The 12,977-nt window shown below is 45.9% G+C and overlaps 1 protein-coding gene across 1 annotated transcript in view; it reads right to left on the reverse strand.

Annotated features, from left to right (window-relative positions):
* Nucleotides 1–12,977, reverse strand: part of DLGAP2 (DLG associated protein 2) — a 531,153-nt gene that overhangs the window by 494,115 nt on the left and 24,061 nt on the right. The gene's annotated exons all lie outside the window — the stretch shown is intronic.

Raw genomic sequence — 12,977 nt, forward strand, 5'->3', positions numbered from 1 at the left:
TTTTTCTGTTTCTACTTCCTTGTTTCTGTATATAAAACCTACTAAAAATCCAAGTAAAGTAGACCTTGACAACCCTTTGCTTGGTCTCGTTCCTTTCTCTCGCCCATCTCTTTCAGGCAAGGTCCCCCTTGACCCCCACGAGTAACAGAAGGTCCTGCGGGCCGGGACAACAAACCAAGGAGATATGTCCACACCAAAAAGTCACAGTTCTGTACTGATACCAGCCAAGTAGACTCATGTTTGTAGGCAGATTCTAGCTTTTGACAAAAAGAAGACATTTAACCTGTAATTCTACACATTTTCCCCAGACTCATGTTTGTAGGCAGATTTTAGCTTTTGACAAAAAGGAGACATTTCACCTGTAATTCTACACTTTTTCCCCAACACCGCACTGTCAAGTCACCACCGTAAACCAGACAGGATCCTGCTGTGAAAAGGGAGCCTGGAAGTTCCCTGACCCTCGAGATGCACAAACCACCTATGGGCACCCAGTCCTCTTCCGAGTGCCACCACAGCCCACAGCAGGGCCAGTGAGGCTGAGACACATGAGCGCAATACCACAGGAATTAGCAGAATCGAGCAGGAATCTCAGAGTGTCTGCCTCAGAGCTGCACCAGCTATTCACTTGTCACAGCTGAACTCTCAGCTCCTGTCCCTGTGTTCCCTTCTCTCCCCCTCCCTTCCTCACCCCATGTCAATGCTGGCATTTCATTCTGAAAATAGCTTTAAGATCAAAGGGAGAAGAGGGAACGTAGAAAAGGAAAGAGCTATGGAGCTGGAAAACCACCTGTGGGGTTACAGGGACGGCAGCCACGGATCTTGCAGGAACACAGTGTCTAGAGCTGCATCCCTCAGCTTCCAACAAGCATAAAGCAAGAGAGAGAGAGAGAGAACCCACAAATGAGACTGGATGTCCCCTCACATCAGACCAGAGAAGAATTAGAGTTGAGGGAGAGAACATCTCTGTGCTCCCAGCCCACTGGAGAAACCCACACAGGACCAGTTAAAACCCTAAATGTGAGAAGCGGATGGCAGGACCTGACCTCTGCGGGAGCTTCTGGAGTCTCGGAGTAAAGAACGGGTTGAGATTTTTGTCGGAGGCAGGCGAGGGAGGGTCAGAGCACGTGCATGCGTTATGAATCCATGCTCCATCCCAGGTTGTCTGTGGTCATCCCGTCCAACCACACCGTTATGGTGTCTGAGAATCTCTCTGTCCGTCTGGTCATGATGTCATCATGATAATTTAACACTTGTTCATTTATATGCTGTTCTCTACTTTATATGACCTCTCTCACACGAAGAGTGATGTCATGATTTAACATTGTGCTTGAGTTGCAAAGTCGCTGCCTCACTTAACAACATCACGGAAAGCGAAGCTGCTTCATCAATCATGACTTCTCTGAACAGCATTAAAAGTTCCTAAGAGAACGAAAACAGAGCTCTAGCTTGCCAACTGAGCTTCCAGAATTTGAGTGTGGTCCATAGCAAATGAGGAAACAGTCAGAACATGTGCACAAGGACACCCACTGTCCTTGGTGTGGAATGTGAGTCTGGCCCAGTCTGGCCCCAGTCTTCTGTGGGGACCCTCCTCTCAACCCTTCAAGGGCTTTGCCAGCCCCAGGAGTGGGCACATGATCCAGATGGACATCTAGCATGGCCCACCCAACCAGTGCAGAGCTGTGCACACTGCCCACTGACCAAAGACAGATGCTGGCACGGCTTTTGCTGGAGCGACTAGGAGGGGCTATGAGGGTGGTGGAGGCCACACCACCCATGAGGTAGACGCCACAGCAGCCCAGCCCCCGCTGCTGATCCCAGGACACCCCTTCAATCTGCGAGGCAGAGTGAGCTGTGCCTCTGGCAGCCACATCGACCCTGACCAGTCGAGTGATGAATCCACTGTGGAAACCACTGCCTGGTGGCATCTCTGGGCTCTAAGGTCACACCTCATGCCCAGCTCTCCAGACTGTCATGGCAAACACTGCATGTAAAGGAAATCAGCAAAATTTCTATCTTTTTCTTCCTCAAAATGGAAAGGCTAGAAGGGAAACCCCAGCAGGAACTAACAGACCAAGTTGAAATTCTGAATGCGGTTTCCCTTGAAATATGACGTATGAGTGTTGGTCACGTTCCCAGCCTGGGTTTCATCCAAACAGGATTAACCCTCCAAGGTATACAGGACATTGGAAACCACAGCTTAAAAATCACAGCAGACAGTTCTAGAACCTTAGAGATACAGGCGCTTTGCGAGTTCAAGGCAACACAAAGTACATTCTGAAACACAACCCAGCTCCAAGCAGGGAGCCGCCAGAGCTGGGGTTCGGGTCAGACTTTCGGAAGGATCCTCAGAGAGGTGAGAGACAAGGTACCCTGGGAAGGATGCCCCAAGACTCCCAGGCAGCTCCACCTGGGATCGGGGAGCTTCCTCAGAACCAAAAGCTCCCAGAAGAGACAGAGAACTGAGAGGGACAACAAGGTGGGGCTGGAGCCGCCCTTGCCCAAATCTCCACTCCGGACATCCCCTTGAGGAAATCCCTATGGTTCTGGACGCTACAAGAGGAAAGAAACCACCCCAGAGGATAATAGTTTGCTAAAGGGGCACATGGTTCCCACAAAGCGCTCAGGTGAGTGTTGGGCCCTTGGGAAAGGGAAGATGAGTTCATATAAATCAGTGCAGGACAACCCGCCCCTTTCTGGAGGACTTAAGCTCAACTAGAGGGAAAAATTATTTAAACACTTCAAATATCATGGGGAGGGGAGGAATAGTTAACTTGTTTTTCAAATGTTCTTATGTTAGAATTTTCCTGGTAAAAGTTCAGGCAGCTGAGCCAGTGCTACTTTTTCCAAATGGCACAAACTGGAAATCACAGACAGCAGAAAGAACGAACTGTGACAGGGCTGCTAGTAACAGGCAGGAACAGGGTGGCGACATCGGAGGATCCCTGGGTCTGGGATCTGCCCTGAAACAAAGCTGCATGAGCGACATGGAGCAGGTGCTCTCAGCTGGACAAGCCCTGGGGCGTGAACGTCTGGGTGGCCCTGAAGACTCGAGAGGCCCTCTCTGCTCACCGCTCTCTGAACTTATGTAAGAGTCTAAGACCTGGATGTAAAACATCTGAGAAGATGAAGTGAAACCACCCTCCTTAAAAATCCCAGAATCACTGAACCAAAACAGACTTCAAGGAACTATCTAGAATAGCTCTGGCTCCCGGGAGTATAGTAATCTATTATTAAACAAATACATGATTCTGATTTTTAAAGATCTCTACAACAAAAATTCTATGAAGGTCATCTGTAGAAGGTTCTAGTGTTTAATCACCTATAATGCGAGATGCTTTTTCTTATTCTGAGCCAACACCCTTTGCTGCCATTTAAATCCGAGATATACTCACCCCACTGACCTAGTAGGAAAATGGCAACTTAAAAGTCATGTTGAGTGATAGGCTGAACATATTTAATGGATACCTCTTCTTATCCATAATTTGACTGCAAATTTCTCTTGAAAGCCCTAAGCACTAGAATCATATTTCCTCTCTGGTGTTAGCAAAACATTAATTTCTAATTGATAGCTCAGTGCAAATGTGTTCATTCATTATGCTCGTAATTTTAGCATAAGAATTTCAAAGTGGGAACATGAAGTTCAAGGTACAGTATGTTTTTCTGCCTAAAACAGAAAAATAGTCACTTTGACCCAAGCACTTCCACTTTCTGGGGATGGCTGGAGCATTGAAACAGCTCCTGACACTTAGCCCAAGGACAGGAGGATGTGGGAAGGAACCAGACCACCCTCCCTGGCCCTGAGGATGGCCAGCCAAGTGGACACTTGCTCAGTGACCGCAGCAGAGCTCACCACACCATGCAAGGGGAATGTGGGTCCCACAGGGTTTCTCAGCCCAGGAGGCTGAAGGTACCATCCTCAGTAACACAGACATCCCAGCAGCTAAAGCAGCCAATGGTCTCAGGGAGGACTGTGTATGTCTCAACTCCCAGAAGTTAAATGATCTATTGTGAACATCATTTTTAATAGAAATGAGTTGAAAGTCACATTGCTGGACAGCGAGAAGACAGTGGTCTGACAACAGCTGTTTGCTGAGAGAACCTGCTTCACAACAGAAGCTGTTTCATAAGCCCATTCAGATGCCCCACCACTCAGCAAGCCATGACAGCCACTCAACAAGCCATGCTGGCCAGGCCACCCACTCAGCAAACCAAGCCAGTCAGGCCACCCCTCTGGAAAGGCTCAGTGCCAAGGTGAAATCCAAGGCAGCACGGCCTTTCAGCATTTTGTGACCACTAACACTCACTCTCTATAATTTCATGTATGCGTATTCTGAGCATTTATATTCCGTTCTAATGATGGTAAGAGTTTGCAGCCTGCAGATTTTCATGTATGTCTAGGGCCCCTGGGTCTTATAAAAACCCAATCTTCCTCAATTTCTGCTTACAAAGGAGATCATATATATCTAGAAGTCAAGATTATAAGATCTGTTACTATATTCTTCGAATTATTTCCTCATGGAGATGCCCTTTTCTTACTTTCTTAAGCCGCTTCATTAATTCAATAAGGTTACAGTAGTAATAATTACTGCTTTGTGCTATGGGCCAGAACTATGCATATTAATAACCAAACACGTGGCCAGAATCCTGTGAAGAGGTACACAGCACTCCGCCGTGATAATTTACATGGGTGGCATGGCACTCAGACAAACAGGAAAGTACAAGACAATGACATGTCTGGAGAAGGGTCCAGTACCCAAAGGATTCGTGAAAGTCATACATCTTGATCAAGATACTGAAAGGATGTCAGGCTCTAGACAGCAGCAAATAGATGGGTGAAGCCAGGGACAAAGAGAAGGCAGCACGGAGAGAAAGAGAAAACACGCCCAGGCAGGGCAGGACCCCAGTGTCCATCTCTTCTCAACAAATATCACCAACCCACTGCACAGCACCACTCTCAGAGAACATGCATGCACAGACACACACATGCACACGTGCATACATACACACATACACATACAAGGTTCTCTACTGTGGACATCGAACAAGGCGTCTTTCATTTCAATCTCAACTGCAAGGCCCTGACAGCTGGGATTAAGGTCCCGTCTCGGCAGCAGGCAGCTGCTCCGCCGTGAGAGCTGGGGTCTGGTCCAGGGGTGCTGGTTCCACGGTAACATGCAATACTCTAAACGCACTGCACAGACAGACCCAGGCCAGGCGGACCCCACCCTGCAGGCAATATCAAGTGAACCTTATGGGGCTTCTTTACCAAGCGGCCTCTCCAAGAAAGAGCCTTTTTGTCTTTGAAGAAGACACTGTCTCTGATCATCTTCAAAACACTCTCAAACCACCCAGGAACTTTTTAAAATACAGCCACACAAAAGTCCTCACGAAGGTTTGGGAGGCTTTGTGGGATATCCAGCCTGAGCACAACATAATTAAACCTTTGGAAGATTGGCCTGGCAAGGAATGTAGATTAGATTAGAGCAAGTGGACGCAAGGTACAGATAAGGCAGTTTTCTTTAAAAAGTGGGCCATTTAGAAAGTTTTAAAAATGACATCCCAAAATGTGATTTTCTCAGTGTGCTTCTCCTACCTAACTGTCACAACCACTTTAATTAAGGCAAGCAGAAATGCTCATACAATTACGATAATTACAACATTAATTCACAATATTTAAGCCCTTTTAATAATCCAAAGTGAGAACACAGCTAATATTGACTATTTGATATGCATCATTTGCAAAATGCATTTTTGCAGAAAATACCTTGTCATCATGTGGACTCAGACATTCAGAGCCAGCCCCAAACAAAACGTGAAGTGAGCCGGATTCACCAACTCCCATCCTATTTTCCAACTCCTAGCTCTGCCAGCGTCAAACATGTCTCACTCTCCTTATTGCTGCCACTAACCCCAGATGCCCGGAGTCTCCCAGCTGCTTCCTGATTATTCAAACCCTTCCACGGCAATGCTCTCTCTTCCTCACCCGCCCGCACACGCCAAGCACACACACATCTCCAGCTGCAGCGAACGAGGCCGTGCTCAGCCTCTTGCCTCCACACTTGCCGTGACCAGGTGCCTCTTCGTGCCTCATCTAGTGCCGAGTTTCCTGCATTTCTGTGCTCTCTGTTGACTTTGTTGTTCAAAATGGCCCCAGCACAGAGCTGAGGCATGTCTCGTGTCCCCAGGCACAAGGAGGCCACGGAGTGCCTCCTAGAGAAACGATGTGTGTCAGAGAAGCTGTGTTCAGGTGTGAGTTACGGGCTGTTGGCAGTGAGTTCAGTGCTAATGAACAAGTAGGGGATGTTAAATCAGGTTTCTTTACACGGAAACACACAGAAAACAAGGGCACATGTAAAATGGTTGGTGACAACGCTGTGTCCCAGGGCCCGTGGGAACTTAACCCTGCGTTTCCCAGGAGCGGTGGCTTGGCGTCCACTGGTTCAGCATCCACATGATATCCTGGAACATAACCGCTGAGAATCCACTACAGTCCGAGTGTCACATTAGGAAACGCTCCGGGATATCCACGCCGTCACCCCCACTGTGGTGCAAGCACTATGTCCGGGCAATGCAAGTTTTCACTGTCAAACTAAACAGAGAACTCGAGATGGGAAATGAAGCAGGAGGCCCCACAGCACTCTCGGGAGCCTCGCTTGGACCACCAGGAACCAAATCTGGTCCTTAGAAACACTGCCCACCACAGGGACTGAGACACCGTGGGACAGATGACCATAGACTACGTAGAGCATAGAAAAACTGTGCTGTGAGGGAAGGGCCCCGCCAACCAGCAGGAAACGCCCGAGGCTACAGGGAGCATCACAGAAATGCTACCTTAGCTCTGTGGACAGGACTTCACAGAGGGGCTGGAAATCAGATCACATCTTTAGGATGGAGCAGGAGGGCACTGAGCACGCCAGAGAGCATGTCCACGAGCCGCAAAGGTCAGACAAATGCAGTCGAGAGACACAAGGAACCAGTCCAGAAGGCCCTAAGGTCCACCCACTAGAGTTTCAGGAGGAAAACCAGGCAGAAGAGAAGGCAAAGAAAGAAATAATAGAAAAGATACTCCCAGATATAACCAATAGAAGACAAATGCCCAAAACTGAAGGAAGAGAAGCCACTTGAGATCAAAAGAGCCACCAAGGACCCAGCGACACAAAGGAGAGGAACCGACAAACCAGCCCACACAGCGGTCCACGGAACTTCATGGCAAGATGGGCAAAACTGGGGTGGGGAAGAGGGGAAGCAGGTAACCTGCAGAGACAGTTGGGTCACAACCACTTTCTAACAACCACCGACCGGCAGAGGCAGCGGTTGTGAAGGAAAATGGTTATGAATTCAGATCCAACGTTCAGTAAAATTAGATCTTACGTGGGAATGAACATTTTTAGGCATCCAAGGATTCTAAAATCTTTCCCACCCACAGATATTAACAGAGAGACTCTCTAGAGGAGACATCAGCAAAATGAAAAGTGAATAAAAAGTAATGAGGAGGACATGAGAAGAGCAAGAAGGGAGAGAGTAAAACACGCCAAGCAGAGCCCGCTGACACCCACCTCATCTGACCCGACGTTGTGCACGAGGCTCGGGCCCTGGACACGGGAAGGGTGGGGAGGCAGCTGGGACACAATGAACTTGTGGTTGTTAAGGTGAGAGAGAGAAAACACCAGTTGAGATGTGCTTAAGGTAACATACTCCACCACACCCACAGAGACCCAAAACACCCCAAGGCAATGTCAGCGAGCAGGACCCAGCAGAGCATGAAAACACTATATCCTAACTGCAGTGAAGGACGGCTCACAGTAGTTATCATCTCATTCAAAACTTATGAAAGAAAGGAACAAAACCCATTCAGACAGGCACTAAGTAAGCATTTGATAAAATCCAACAATATTTCTGATTTTTTAAGTAACTTTCAAAGTAAGATTAAACTAAAATCAGTCTGAATCCTACCACAGAGATACAATCAATGTTGGTATTTTGTTACCGTTTCCAACTGAATGAACCTTCTATTCCATAGTGATGTAAACTGAGAAATTAAATAAAGGGAAATGTATTTAATTTGATAAAAGGTTATGTACCTTAACTCCATGACAATCATGCTATGATGAAACATTAGAATCATTTTGATTATAGTCAAAAGCAAAAGGACACCCATGACTTCAGTATTCAACAGTGTGTTATCTGCCCTAAACTGTGAAATAAGACCAAGAAATAGGAGTATAGTATAAATATTAGGAAGAGAAAATAAAATTAGCACTTACTCATGATCTATCTACTTAGAAAATCCAGGAGAATCTACTGAACAAGCAATTAGAAATCCTTCCTCAGAGAAAGAATACACTAGCATAATTCAAACAATGGGTAAAGAATGTGAAAAGATGATTTATGAAATTTTAATACCTGATGATTATATAAATACTAATATCTAATGAAATTATGTAAATAAGTTCAACCTCTAGTAATCTTGGACTTTAATTAAAACAATGTCACGATAATTCTTCATCCAAGTGGAAAACATAAAAGATTGATAAAATTCAAATTGGTAAATACAGGATCTATCAACGTCACACATGTATATCCATCGACTCAGCAGTTCCAAGTACCAAGCGCCTGCACATGTTCAGGGAGACGAATGTGTAAGATGACTGCTACAGCACTGCTTGCTCTGGGGGCAAACGCAGAAACAACCTATGTGTGTGTCAACCGGAGAATGGTTGGTGGATGGTGCTACGTCCACACAAAGCACATGCAAAGCACAAAGCATGTAAAGCACAAAGCAAGGGCCACAGGCAGATGGGCCAGCACTGGACCCTGTGCTGGAGAAGGAAGCACCTGAGACCCACTAGGTCGGCAGACAACCCTGGAACACAGGTGGTGGGTGAGACAGACGTATTTTGCCTGGGCTAAGGTTACAGTAACAGCGCACCATGATTACAAAGACTATCTCTGTTCTTAGGAGGCACATGCCAAGGTCTGTGAAGGTGAATTCCAATGAGGTACATGACTCAGACTCTCATGGCTCAGAAGCACACACGTGTGTGGAGGCAAGAACAGCCAGGTGAGTGTGCGCACAGGTGACACAGCACAGGGGCGAGACATGAGCAGTGGATGGACATGGGTAAGAGATGTGCTAGGGGTTCTTTCTACTGTTCCCTTCTAGACATTTTTCTTAAGTTTAAAATTATTTCCAAGTGAAAAGGTTTTTTTTAAAGGCATAAAGTAGGCTTTTATGCACATATATCAAAACAGAAAGATTTGGCATAGCAAATGGAAAAACCTAGTTGCAGAACATGATGCAGAGATGATCTTGTTTACATTAGAAGTTTAAGCACAAGCACGACCACCTCCGACCCCAACGCATGTGCCATGCCATCTAACAGCTGGCAATGCGGCCCATGCCCAGAGGGCCAGCAAGAGGCTGGACCTCTGTGATATTTCTGTGTCTTAGGATGTTTTCAGTAGAATGGGATTAGCAGACAATAAATTCTTGTGAATTGGCATGCTGCAAGTAGCATAAATAGGGCAAAAGTCATCAGTCAGGACCAAGAGTTGATAAAATTAGTGCTTAAGGGTGAGGCAGGAGGAGCCCCCAAGCAGCTGGACATATAACTTCACCTTCTGTGATCTGGGCATATTCTGACTTGAGTTTTCCATAACAGTAATTTAGCACACACTTGCTTCTCAATTCTCACTACTTTATCAAGAACATATTTTATCAAATATGAAAATTAATTGGTGCATAGAGATAAATCTTTCAGGATTAACGTTAAAATACCAATATACATGGTTTGACCCAGAGAATCTCAACACTATTCAGGTATCCATGAGTAACTGTCGGGTAAGACAGGGCACTTATCACAGTCTGAAGTCTTACGAGATTTGAGAGCGAGAATTCTGCCAGGACACTACCAGTCAACAGAAGTCAATGGTGGTGACCCAGTGAGCAGGAAGCAGTCCACTCCCCATCTTCCAAACGACAGCAGCATTAGCTCCTAAAAGCACTCAATTCTTCCTTTTTAACAAAAGCAACGAAAATTATAACACAAACACTGGGTTAAATAACTGTTGTTGCAGAAAATTCTAACAAACAAGTCAAGAAATAAAGTTGTAGTTCCCATAGCAACAGTTCCGTGGGCCTCAGACCAATGCTGTATGCATGTTTCATATGGTTCTGAGAAGTAACCTAATTCCTGAACAAGTCATTTACATGTTCAACCAGAATACCATGTCACATGAGTTTCTTTCTCCTCCCTGCTAATGAGCTTAGCGCTCTCTGTTACCATGTAATCTTCAGTCATTCACGGATTTAATGTGGTACTTTGGCAACATTTCATTTGTAAGAGGCTGTAACACTAAAAAATTAATTACAGCACTTAATCACAGTTGTAGCAAGTCTTAAAATGCTTTCATATTTTTGTTCATTGTTTGCATTTTCAAGCAATTAAAATACCAAATAAATAAAAAAAACCCTGAGGTAATATCAATTGTTTTCTTTGATGTTCTTTCCCCTTCTCTGAGTGTCATTAGGAATCAAACCTCATTATTAACAAGACTCGAGAAATAATAAGAAAAAAATGCTAATGGCATTTAAACAATGGAGAAAACATAAGCAAAACTTTTGAGCACAAAATGTTAACATCTCACTGATTTAATGCATTTATAGATTTGGCACTACCAGGTGTACTTTGCCAAGCAATACAGCCTGATTAATAATACACACAAAGTGTTAATGCAAAGAAACACTAGAAATGCTTACAGAGATGACTTATCTTACATAAGTAAAGACCACTCAATGCTTATAGATATGTGACTTATTCTTATGTAAACAAAGGCCAAATTTTCATTTGAAAAAATGATCAATTTTATCCTCATTTTGCAAATTATTAGTTTTCATCAAATGTTGTGCCCAAATTACCAAGCAAATCAAAAATCATTTGAATAGAAACCTGTGTTCCTTTTACCAGCAAAAGGACCCTCTCCTCCAAGAACTAAAAACAATATTCCTTCTGTCCCAACAGGAAATGAAAGACCCTTTGCCGAGGATGGTCTGCACCTTGCCCTGCCTGGCAGCACAGGGAGAACCTCGACCCCGCTCTGCATAGGTGCCCGCCAGACCCCAGACTGCCACGGCCAAGGACAGGCAGCTCTACAAACACAGTCCTCGCCTTGCTGCACCTCCACAGCTGTCCTAAGGCACAAACAACTAGGGCCAACTTGGAAAAGAGCCGACCTGTAAATGAATGAGCAAACGTGTGCCAAAAGGAAGAGGCGAAACTGTCCCTGAAAGGTTGTGTATCTCAGTGGGGCATCTGGTGCACTTCCTTGTTTACTGGGATGAGAACACTTGTGATCCCAACAGACGCTGATGTGCACCATGCACCCCTGCTGCTGTGGGTCCTGCGTGGTGCAGCAGCTCTGAGCTTCTCATCCTGCAGCCGGAACGCCAGCCCCCCAGCTCCTGCACCACCACCCCACTTTGCACCCACAAGTCAGGCCGCTGTGCACCCTCATGCAAGTCGGCTCCTGCTCCATCCTCCAAGGCTCATTTCACTCAGCGCAATGCCACCGCAGAGGCCAATCTGTTTCCAAGCTCCTTTACTGACCGGGCATCCTCAGACCCCCAGGAGGTGGCACCTGAACATGACAACAGCATCACCTGCCACCGAGCCAGCTTCTCCCATGACTGCAGCTGCGGGTAGAGAAGCTCAGACCCTGGGAGCCTCTCGTGCAATGCCGAGTTCCTTATTCACACTGTGCTCCTGCCCAGGCCCAGTACAGACCCGTGAGCCCAGCTGTCACTCAAGACCACGGATGCCTCAACTGTGAGGGGAGGAGGATGCATCCTTGGCTTGCCTGGAGGCCACAGGTAGAGGTCGGAGAAGAGTCGCCTAACCCTAAATTCCCTATCAGCTTATCAGGTGGTGTCCGTAATCACTTAAGAAGTCCAGAAAGTTCTCATTTAGCTGGGTAAGATTTCATAACACTCTTAATATCACACATCTAGTAAATACATATTAATATCATGTAATATAATATTAATAATAGTAATACAATTTAAACTTAAGAAGCTTGAATCATGAGAAAACAAAATAGAAAACCTCATCAGCACATTGGGGAATATGTCATTCTCCCTTACAAAAGGTACATATTCTTGAAGATAAAAGACCATATTTTGTTCAATTTTATCCCAAATCACTGTTCACCATGCCTGACTTTAGCATGGCTCCTTCTCTGCCCTGGCTGCCCCCCACCTCCCAGCAGAGTGGAGGCAGCAACATCTACCCTACAGTGTCTGTGTCCAGGCCTTTCATAGGCCCACAGGTTGTTTAAAAACAATGGAAACGTGTCCACATGGAAAGTGCAAACCGTCTCACATGCACCCCAGAAAAAAAACATGCAGCCCTTGGCCAGTGCTGTCCAGACACAGACGCTCCAAAGCAGGGGCTGGGCAGGGCAACCCCATTAGCAAAATGTCACTGCTCTCACATGGCCCACAACTAAAACTGGTCTTTACACTGTTAAATGACTGAAAAATCAAACTAACATTTCATGACATGTGAAGACTACATGAAATTTAAATTTCATAAAGTTCACTGGAATACAGCAATGCTTCCTCCTTCACGCACTGTCTAGGGCTACTTTCACACCACAGCACACAGGCACATGGCTGCAACAGAGGCCGTGAGGCCTGCAAGGCCTAAAATACTTACTAATGTTATCTGACTCTTTGCAGGAAAAGTTTGCAAACTCTTGACCTAAGACACAGACTGCATCTCCTCACTTTCCCTGGAGCTATAAATGGCCATTTGAGTAAGTTCTGGATGGTAACTTGTCAGCAGAGATGTCGTGTATGTGTGTCCTAAACTGCATGAGTAACAGTGCAGAGGTGTCCTTTCGTGTCCTTCCTTCTCCTGCTGGCCAGAAAGCAATTGAGGCAGCAAGTGCCGCCGTGTCCCTCCAGGTGCAGGAGGCAG

This window comes from Microcebus murinus, chromosome 24 (genome assembly GCF_040939455.1).
Source record: "Microcebus murinus isolate Inina chromosome 24, M.murinus_Inina_mat1.0, whole genome shotgun sequence".
NCBI lineage: Eukaryota > Metazoa > Chordata > Mammalia > Primates > Cheirogaleidae > Microcebus > Microcebus murinus.